Source organism: Ochotona curzoniae, unplaced genomic scaffold (assembly GCF_017591425.1).
Source record: "Ochotona curzoniae isolate NIBS_2020 unplaced genomic scaffold, NIBS_Ocur_1.0 scaffold_3835, whole genome shotgun sequence".
Lineage (NCBI taxonomy): Eukaryota > Metazoa > Chordata > Mammalia > Lagomorpha > Ochotonidae > Ochotona > Ochotona curzoniae.
In genome coordinates, this window is record NW_024467114.1 from 18899317 (window position 1) to 18908692 (window position 9376).

The 9376-nt window shown below is 44.8% G+C and overlaps 1 protein-coding gene across 7 annotated transcripts in view; it reads right to left on the bottom strand.

The window, feature by feature from the left end:
* STARD3NL (STARD3 N-terminal like) overlaps positions 1-7478 on the bottom strand; it is a 47549-nt gene extending 40071 nt beyond the window's left edge. For 4 of the 7 annotated variants that reach the window (XR_005882070.1, XR_005882071.1, XM_040964798.1 and 1 more), the window contains exon 1: positions 7309-7478. The gene's annotated coding sequence lies outside the window, so the exon portion shown is untranslated. The other 3 variants (XM_040964794.1, XM_040964795.1, XM_040964796.1) reach the window with 3 other exon arrangements.
* Positions 7479-9376: the final 1898 nt, after the last annotated feature.

A 9376-nucleotide genomic window follows, 5' to 3' on the forward strand; every position in this document is an offset into this window, starting at 1 on the left:
AGTTCCTAGGATGGGAACCTACCTGACCCAAACACAGACATTTCTGTTAAGTATCTATCGCATGCAAAACATTGTGCTGGATGCTGTGGGGAAACACAGGTAGAGATGATGATCTCTGTTCTCAAGCATTCTTTCATGAAGAAGGTAGCAATATATTACCACCCAGAAAACACCTAAGGAATTAAAACACAAGCAGGACCTGAAATTCATGGTTTTGTGACCAGAGAAGGATTCATGAAAACACTATCCCCCAAAGAAAAGATGGCTTTGAAAGAAATAAAATCATTCCAAGAAAGAGGTAGGCTGGATGAACAAAAACAAAAGCTCGTGTCTGTGAACACTGTGTCCCCCTGGCAGCCTAGAGAGACGCCCCATAGGAGGGAGACACAGGAGGCAAGGCTGCAACCGAACAGAACAGATCACAGAGTGCTGCGAGATGTCAGCCCCAAGTGCAAGCTTGTCTCTCACACACAAGGCACACAAACCCTGCTGAGTAGTGAGTGCCTGAAAACAGGGAAAACACTCCAGAGTTCAGCAAGATGTCACTGCTTCTGGAAAGCTGGCAAATAGCCTGCTCATCCAGAGAGTTAAACATGGACTTCATGGCCAATGAATGTCACACAATGAAGCATGCCTGTGATTCCTTTCCTGTGGACAGAGCCATTCAGCCCTAGAATCTGTATTTTCCCAATGTCCTGTGTAATACCTAACACCTAGAGGAATGGACATCTTGGGAGAAATATTAATAAACAATACTTTGCAGAATTATGAGAAGTACGTAATTTTCAGAGTTTGCACTAAGCAGTAAGGAACTGAAGTCCATTTACCAGAAAGCCGTTTCCAATTTCCATTTTTTTTTTCTCAGCTTGCAACAAAGGAAAACAAGTACTGCCAATAGGATCTTGCCCATCCTCAACCTGATGTCTCCAAGAAAGGGAGCACTCTGCCCCCTTCCTCAGATGATTTTCTCCAGTCCCCCACAGAATCAATGCTGCCTTGCCTAGCCTGTCCCACTGCCACAGAATCCGAACAAACAATACACAGTGATGGCTTGGGGCCAAAGCTTGTTCTCACATAGGGGATGGTGTTTTTATGTAGGCTTGGAAGATTCTTTTTTATTTTTTAAAGGTTTTTTTCCCCATTGGAAATGCAGATTTAGAGATAAGGAGAGGCAGAGAGAAGGATCTTTCAAGGTTCACCCCTGCAAAATGACTGTAACAGTTAGAGCTGAGCTGATCTGAAGCCAGGAACCAGGAGCCTCTTCTAGTTTCCTACATTGGTGCAGAGTTCCAAGGCTTTGGGCCATCCTCCACTGCTTTTCCAGGTCATAAGCAGGGAGCTGGATGGACGTGGAGTAGCCAGGACATGAACCGGTACCCACATTCCACGTGGTTAGAGATGAAAGGTTAGCCAGTCAGGCCATTGTGTAGGCTCCTTGGATGATGATTTAAAAAACCAATATTGTCAACATCAATAGGTAAGAATTTTCCACAGAGATAAAATCCAGATACCTAGTTTCTCTTGAAAACCAGGCAATTGTGCAGTATTTCCAAATTGATCTATCTGCTGCCCTCACATCCGGCTTGGCTAGTTCCCACTGGCAGGGGTTTTTATTCCTGGATCATTGAGTGTCTGGACCTGAACACCCAGTAGCCAGTCACAGCCACTTGTGCTGGAGGAGGGATCATCAAGAACACTGCCTGGGTTCACATCCCAGGACTACTGCTGACTATCTATGTAGCTTTGGACAAGTTACTTAACCTCTCTGCATCTGAGTACTTCTGTGAAACAGGAACAAAAAATACTACAAGTTCCCTTTGAGGGCTGTTGTGAGGAATATATTAGTTGACATAAAATTGTGGTTCTCAATGAGATAGTGGAGGTGAGGGGAGGATTTTGTCTATCCTGGTTCCCAGGACGTGTGGCAGTGCCACAGTGTCTAGGGGACACCATGAGTTATCACAACTGGAGGGACTGTCACTAGTGCCTACTGGGTAGGGATCAGAAACGCTGATGAACATCCTACAATGCAAGGACAGCCTCGTCAACACAGAATCATCCAGGCCAGAATGTCCAGAGCGCTGGAGATGAGAAATGCCGACACACAGCAGTAGAACAGCTTCTGGCAGGGAGGAAGTTCTGCAGACATGAGTTACCATCAGTAACAGTAAAACCAAGTGCCAAACCAAGTGCTGGTGGGCGCCCCCACTCCAGCTGGAGGAACATTGCGTACTCAATGTTACCTCTGATGAATTGTGTTACCTCTGATGAATTTAACACTCCACAAAAACAGGAACAAGTCCTGGAAGTTCTCTGGTTCCACATAATTAATTCAATAAGCAATTAATTCAAAATAGCAATTGTCAGAATATGTTTTCCTGAAAGGTCAGAATATACTTTGGTGAACAAGGATGTGCAATACTTGCACAGTGCCCTGGGAAACATGGCATGGGAAAATGTAATTGCTGCAACTTAAAGGTAGTAGGCATTCTCTTTCTGCCTCTACGATAAATTTAAAAATCGCAAAGATCATTCAATATAAATAGCTCTCAGAGCCAAGGATCCTTGGTGAGAGTTCAGCCTTTGATCTTGACTCACACGGCAAGAGGCATCTTCCAGATCTAGGCCAACTCACCAGCAAAGCAGGGCAGATGATCAGAAAGCCAGACCTGTGCTAACACACTGCTGAAGAGTCCACCAACTCGGACACAGGCTCTCACAAGCAATGAGGACCTCCATGTGGCTCTGCTGCTGGTGCCAGGGGTATCGATTACGCATTTAGGACCAACACTGCAAGTACCACAAGAACCCCTGGGCTCATCCCTCCAGGCCTCAGTTTTTCTCATCTACCAGGGTACTTCAAAGTCATGGAAAAACAGAATTACAAGATGTCTCAAAATCCATTCCTAGCTATTCTGTGAAGCTCTCTCCAAAATATTTCAAAGTAGACATACTAATATCTGGTACCATAAACACAGAGAACGCTGATTTTGTTTGTGACAATATGTGTTCAACATTCACTGCCCAAAGGCCCAAGGGTGTCCCTAGGGACACTTTGGTATTTGCGGAAGTCAGAACCTTAACTACTACAGGAAAGAGTCTGTTGAGTCAGGGCCCCAAAACGTCTAACAGTACTTCTCACAAAGTGAGGTAATAGAAGTGTCTACAAAACTAGAGGGCTCTACTATTTGCAGCAAATTCTGCTCATGTGATACAAATTGTCAAGTCTTTTGCCTCAAGCCAACATTTATCTGAATATTTGCATATGTGACAGGGCTTCAAAAAGCTCATGGAAAGTATCTGCTATGCAAAAACTATGCATGGTTGTGGGTATTCAGCCTAGTGGTTAGCATACTGGTTAAGGTGTCCTGTCCCAGAGGCTGGTATTGTAGCATAGCATGTTAAACTGTTACCTGGGATGCTGGGCATCAGCTTCTGTCCTGGCTATTCCACTTCCAATCCAGCTCCCTGCTAATGTGCCTGGGAAAGCAAAAGAAGACGGTCCTAGTGCTTGGGCCTATGTCACTCACACAGCTTCTTGTTTCTGGCTTCTGCCTGGCTCAGCCCTGGCTCTAGGGGGCTTTCAGGCAGTGAATAAGGAATGGAATGTGTGACTCTATCTAGAACTTTTTCAAAGAAATGTTTTATTTTTTAATGCCCTGTCCCATATCAGTGTGTTTGGCTTGATGCCCAGCATGTTACTGACTCCAACTTCCTGCTAATACAGACCATCGGAGGCAACGGTGATGGCTCAAGTAATTGGGTTCTGTACACGGGGTTGAATTCCTGGCTCCCAGGGACCTCTGATCCTGCCCAGGCCAGTCCCAATTGCTGTTGGGAATTGGTGGAATTAAGCAGCAGATGGCAGCTCTTTCTAGCTATCTATTGACCTCTCACATTTTTTAAAAAATAAGAACAACCATATATGGTCTTAAAAAAACCTTTTTGTTACAAATAGAAGTATGTTATCAAAGACAGTAAGATTGAAAAATCATTTCTCAGGGGAAGGCTAAAAAGTGCCATGCAGAGAGAAGGCTTCCATGAAGAGGCCAGGAAAGATTTCTCTGAGAAAGCAGCATGTGGTGGGGGTGTGTGTGGAGAACAGCTGGAATTCTGGCTGGGGTTACCTACCCTGAGGTTCTTCCAAGCAGAACACAAGTCCGGGACCCAGGCTAGAAAGCTCAAGGCAAGAGGCAGGAGCCCATTTGGGGGCAATGGTTTCACAGAAAAACAACACTGTCATTCAGGAGCCAACACTGACAGGCTTGATCTTTAGAACACTGAGTATCAATCGAACAAACAAAAGCCAAGAACAGGGATGTTCAGTCAAGACACTCAGTTTTGATATTCTGATTCAAAGAGCAAAAGGTTATCAAGTTTATCATTGTTATTCTACCACAACTCATGAAAGTCTCCATTAGCTTCTGGAAGAGTCAAAAGGCCACTCAACTGACAAAGCTAGTTTAGCCTGTATTCAAATTTAGCTCCTAAATTAGCTCTAAAATAAGTGAGCCTCAGAAACAAATGAGAAGCATTTTAAAAATTTAGGATATAACATCATTTGTCAACCATATGCTCTACAAAGTTTTCTATACAGTTTTAGCGTAACATATTAATAAGAAAGAGAAGTTAAACCCTGACCTGACCCCAAGGGCTTCCTCAACCATTGGAAAAACTGTGTGTGCTAACAGAAATTCTGAGCCAGCAAACACCAAACATTATTCTGTAATTATGTATACGGCTAAGGCTGGGAAAATAGTAACAAATTTTAAACTCCCTTTCAAATATTTCCGAAATTAAAATACATTTTCAAAAGAGTCATTTTACAACCACAATCTTTTAACAGAAACCAAAGTTTTATCTGGAGAGTTCAATCTTACTAATTCAGAAAGGGGAAGGAAAATAAGCAAAGGATTGTTTCGGCTTAAGAAGAAATCCTATTGCACCTTTTAACACTATTTTTATGAGTTTATGGACAGCAAGCTCAAGATACTGAAATGCAGTGTTTTTACAAACACGTAGAAACCCCTTAGTTACAGGTCTTTCACACAGAAAATGCTATAGAAAAAACACCTAGCTGAAAATCAGCAGGGTGAGACCCTGGCATTAGTTGGGCCACTGTTTGTGCTGCTTTCAAAAACCACTGAATGTCTTTGGGACGTCACAGCGCCATGCTCAACTGAGAGCTGGATTACACAATCTCTAAAATATTGAATCATGAGACATAATTTTAAGTGACAAAAATCTGTAGCTGCCGTTATTGGGCCATGAAGGCAGGGGGGTGGAGGAGAATAAAGCAAGCTTTGTATGAAGGCTAATCAGAGTTCAAAACCAAGCTCCAGTGAGTCCAGCAGACTTAAATGTAAAGGCTTATCATTGGCTTTTGCAAGATATTAGGAGATACACGTAATGCACCTGGCACACTGTACACACTCAGTCAAAGCATGTTTGACATCCCTGGTCAGTCCTGTGGATTTTAACGGGAAATGATCATCCATTCAGTGGGCAGTGGAGAAGCGGTTACAGACAACAAGGGAGAGGCTGCCTGGCTGGCCGCAGGGAGCGTAAGTGCAGGGAGCTGGAGATGAGCAGAGGCTTGAGCCTTGCACACAGTAACAAGGAAAAGGACAATAACATGGACCACAGCTCTGCAGGAGAGAAAATAATTTTTCAGCAGGAGGACCCCTGGAATTACTGCAATGGTGTCTAACCAAAATACAAGGAAGCAGAAAGCTTTTTAGAGTGAGCAGGTGTCACAAAAAAAATAAATAAATAAATAAATAAATAAACCCAAGTGAATATTGCAGTACACCCATCATCCTTCAGCCTGCCTACAGCTCTCAGCTGAGACAACATGCTCCCTCAAAATGCTTCAGTGTCACCTCCTGCCACTGTCCGCTGCCCCACTCTCTCCTAGGTCCACTCTGCTGCTGCCACACCAGCTTCCCCTCATTCCTGGAACAGGTTAGGCTCTCAAGACCTGTGACAGTTGTATCTGCTTAGAAACTTCTGGCAGATCTTCCAGAACGGCTGAGTCAGCCTACAGAGTCTACCCCAAAGCACCACTTCCTCAGAAAAGCCTTCCTCACTACAGTATACCATCCCACACCACTCTGCTGCCTCACTCAAAGCACCTACCCTGCACTGTCTCTCCTAGCATTTATTGCAATCTGGAATTACTTTCATGTTTACAAGTTTATTGTATTTCCACCACAATGTCAGACTGTGTAGCATGGGCACCTCCTTGAATATTCAGTGTTCAACACTTGACAGAACACATAACTCAGACACTCCCCAGATAAAATAGTGAATAAATTTCAATGACAGTAATCTCCAACCTAAGAAAACAGGGACAGGTCTTCAAAGGGGGCTTTAATTTCATTTCTTTAAGGCAGTCTGATGCAATGCAATTATGCAGTCATCAAGGGTTTGAGACACCAAGATTTTAAAGGGATACAAAATATTATTTAGGTGTAACCATTTTACTTTGTAAGCATTGTTCTCTACTCTCTTACAAAAATGAGAACCCACAGATAAAGCAAGGACATCCTAAATTCTTTTGTCTTGCTTCTAGAAGGCGGTGTACAGGTAGATGTATAATACCTTCCTGAACTTCCCCAACAAGGACCACGGATAAAATAAACTGGACTAATTCCAGTTACTTGGTGGTTAGCCCTGCAATTTTGCTACCTTGCTAAACTTTGCAATCTATTACTGGGTAAACTGACAAAGTCAGTCACTCTACCTGCAAAAGAGAAGACAAATGCTATAGCGAAAAAGTGTCATATTAAGAGAATGATAAAGTTCTACAACACCAAATTAATTTTTATCTAAAAAAGAAAAAGAAACCCCTTTTTAATCTTCAATATGAAATCATCAATGACACTACTGAGATTTCAAAACTGGGCAAGCTATCCATGAGTGGGCAAAGCAGTGAACTGAAAACCTCATTAGAACCTTCATGACTCACGCTTACATTTTTGTTTGGTTTTGTTTGTTCTGAAGGGCAGACCCGTATCGTGGTCTCAGCACTGGCTCGGTCCCCAAAGGGCCTCCCTCGGGGTCCTGAGGCCATGACCGCATCTCTGTGGGCTTGTGCCTTCTGCAGCTTCACTTGAGCATCCCTGGCAGGCTCGGCTGGCCCTGCCCCTCTTCCTCACCTCCCGCCAGCAGCGTTGACACACAGGGCACGCCCGGACTCTGACCTCCAGTCCGCAGGGCTCTGGGTGAGCCCCAGCCTAGTCATTCGATCTCTGAGACTCAGTTTGCCAACCTGTCAAATAGGGTGACAGAGCAACCCCAGCCTACCTCATCTGGCGGTTCCGGGCCGGCCGCCCCAGCCTGGCCCGGGGACTGAGGTTCCGTGGTCGCGCCGCTGCGGCCCTCGCGGGCGGAGGGGCGGGGCGCTGCGGGGCGGGACTGGAGACGAGGCCCGGCAAGGCGACACGCAACCCACCGCCGCCGCCCGCCGCCCGCCGCCCCGGGGCCTCCTCCAGGGCCCGGCCCCTGACGTCAGCACGCTGACGTCGACGCGCGCGGGCCGCAGCCCGCTCGAGGCCTGAGGCGGGGATGCGGCCGATTCGTCAGCGGTTCTGTCACTCATCCGCCGCCCGGTGAGCGACGCGGGGGGGACGGGAGAAGGAGGGCTGAGCTGCCGAAGGAATGTCTGGGAATCTGGGGCTGTGGCCTGAAAAGGCAGCTGGTGGCTGTTTGCACCCAATCGTTTTAATAAGCGTCTGCTGCCTAATGTAGAAGCGTCTTCCGGTTTCTCTCAGTCAGCTGAGGGAGAAGTTGGCTCCGGCTGGTGGGAGTGGTTCTCAGGCCTGCGGGCACCTGGCTGTGCTCTCCAGGAAAGCCACTGGGTGTGCATTTCTCAGCTCTCCTGTCCCCACTCAACTCGCAGCTGTCCCTGGCCTCTTTCCGAGGCCCATTCCCTGGGCCCGCGCTGTGGAACCAGCTCGGTGTCAGCGGTAGTTGCGTCGAATGACATTTGTTCTGTCAGGAATTTGCGCATCCCTTTGTTAGGGTTGCACTGAGAACGTATTAAGCTTTTTTCCCCAGTAGGTGCTGTAGCTGTAACTGCAGTTACAGTGCCATTTGTTTCTGTCCCAGTTCTCCGGGCACACATTATTTGCTAGGTTGTTTTATTTGTTTCAAGATTCTTCTGAAATCATTGTGAAACAAATTTTAAGCCACACAAGTAAAAGTAATTTAAAAAAGCAAACATTGACAATAGACCAGTGTCCTTCTTAGGCATTCATTACAAACCCAGTCTTCAGATGATGGCTCCTGAACGTATTCGTGATGTAGTTTTCTTTCATTTTACACTCAACATTGAAACCTTTCAAGAACTCTAAATGAATCTTGTTCTTCATAATACAGTTTGGTGTACTATACGTACATATATTGTTTTTTCCTGTGGTTTACTTGTTTTTGTTGTTGCTGTGTTTTGCTTTATTTACTTATTTATTTATTGGCTTGGAAATGTTCAAGGAAATCGAACTCTAGCAGAATGCAGGCCATTAGAACAGAGGCAAGGTGGATGACATAGTTTAGTATTGAACGACTGCTTCACATCCAAATGGAATTGGAAGCATGGGAGGATTGTATGTAATTGTTTTAAAGACTTATTTATTTTTATTGCAAAAGCAGATTCACAGAGAAGGAGGTAGAGAAAAATCTTCCATCCGCTGGTTCACTCCCCAAGTCGCCACGATGGCTAGAGCTAAGCCAATCTGAAGCCAGGAGGTTCTTCCATGTCTCCCACATGGATGCAGGGTCCCAAGGCTTTGGGTCATCCTGTGCTGCCTCCCAGGCTACAGGCAGGGAGCTGGATGGGAAATACAGCTGCTGGGGCATGATTTGGTGTCCATATGGGATACTGGCACTTGAAGTGGGAGGATTAGCCAATTGAGCTGTTGTGCTGGGCCCTTATGTAATTGTTATTTATTGGGAATGGGGGCCAGGGTCATTGCAGAGACTGACAAGAAGTAAAAATAGAGAATTCAGAGACCTCATAAAACAAGTCTTTCACAAAGCTTTTAAAATACATTTGGAAAACATGACAAGAATCAGCAGAAGCAACCTTGAGGACAGAAATGAACGTGATTTTTAGCTCTACCCTATTTTAAATACAAAGTGCCCAATGTTTACCCACAACAGCAAAATCAAAGCAAATAAAGAACAGTGATATGTGACCTAATCATAGAAAATGAGAAAAATAAGCAAGACGTAGGCTTTTTAGACAGATTTAAATTGACTGTCAAATATACTAGAAAAAAAAAGAAATTTTGGTTAAAAGAATTAAAGGTAAGTAACAGAAAGATGTAAAAATAAAAGAACCCTATAAATAAAAGGCTTGATGTCACATGAAGAA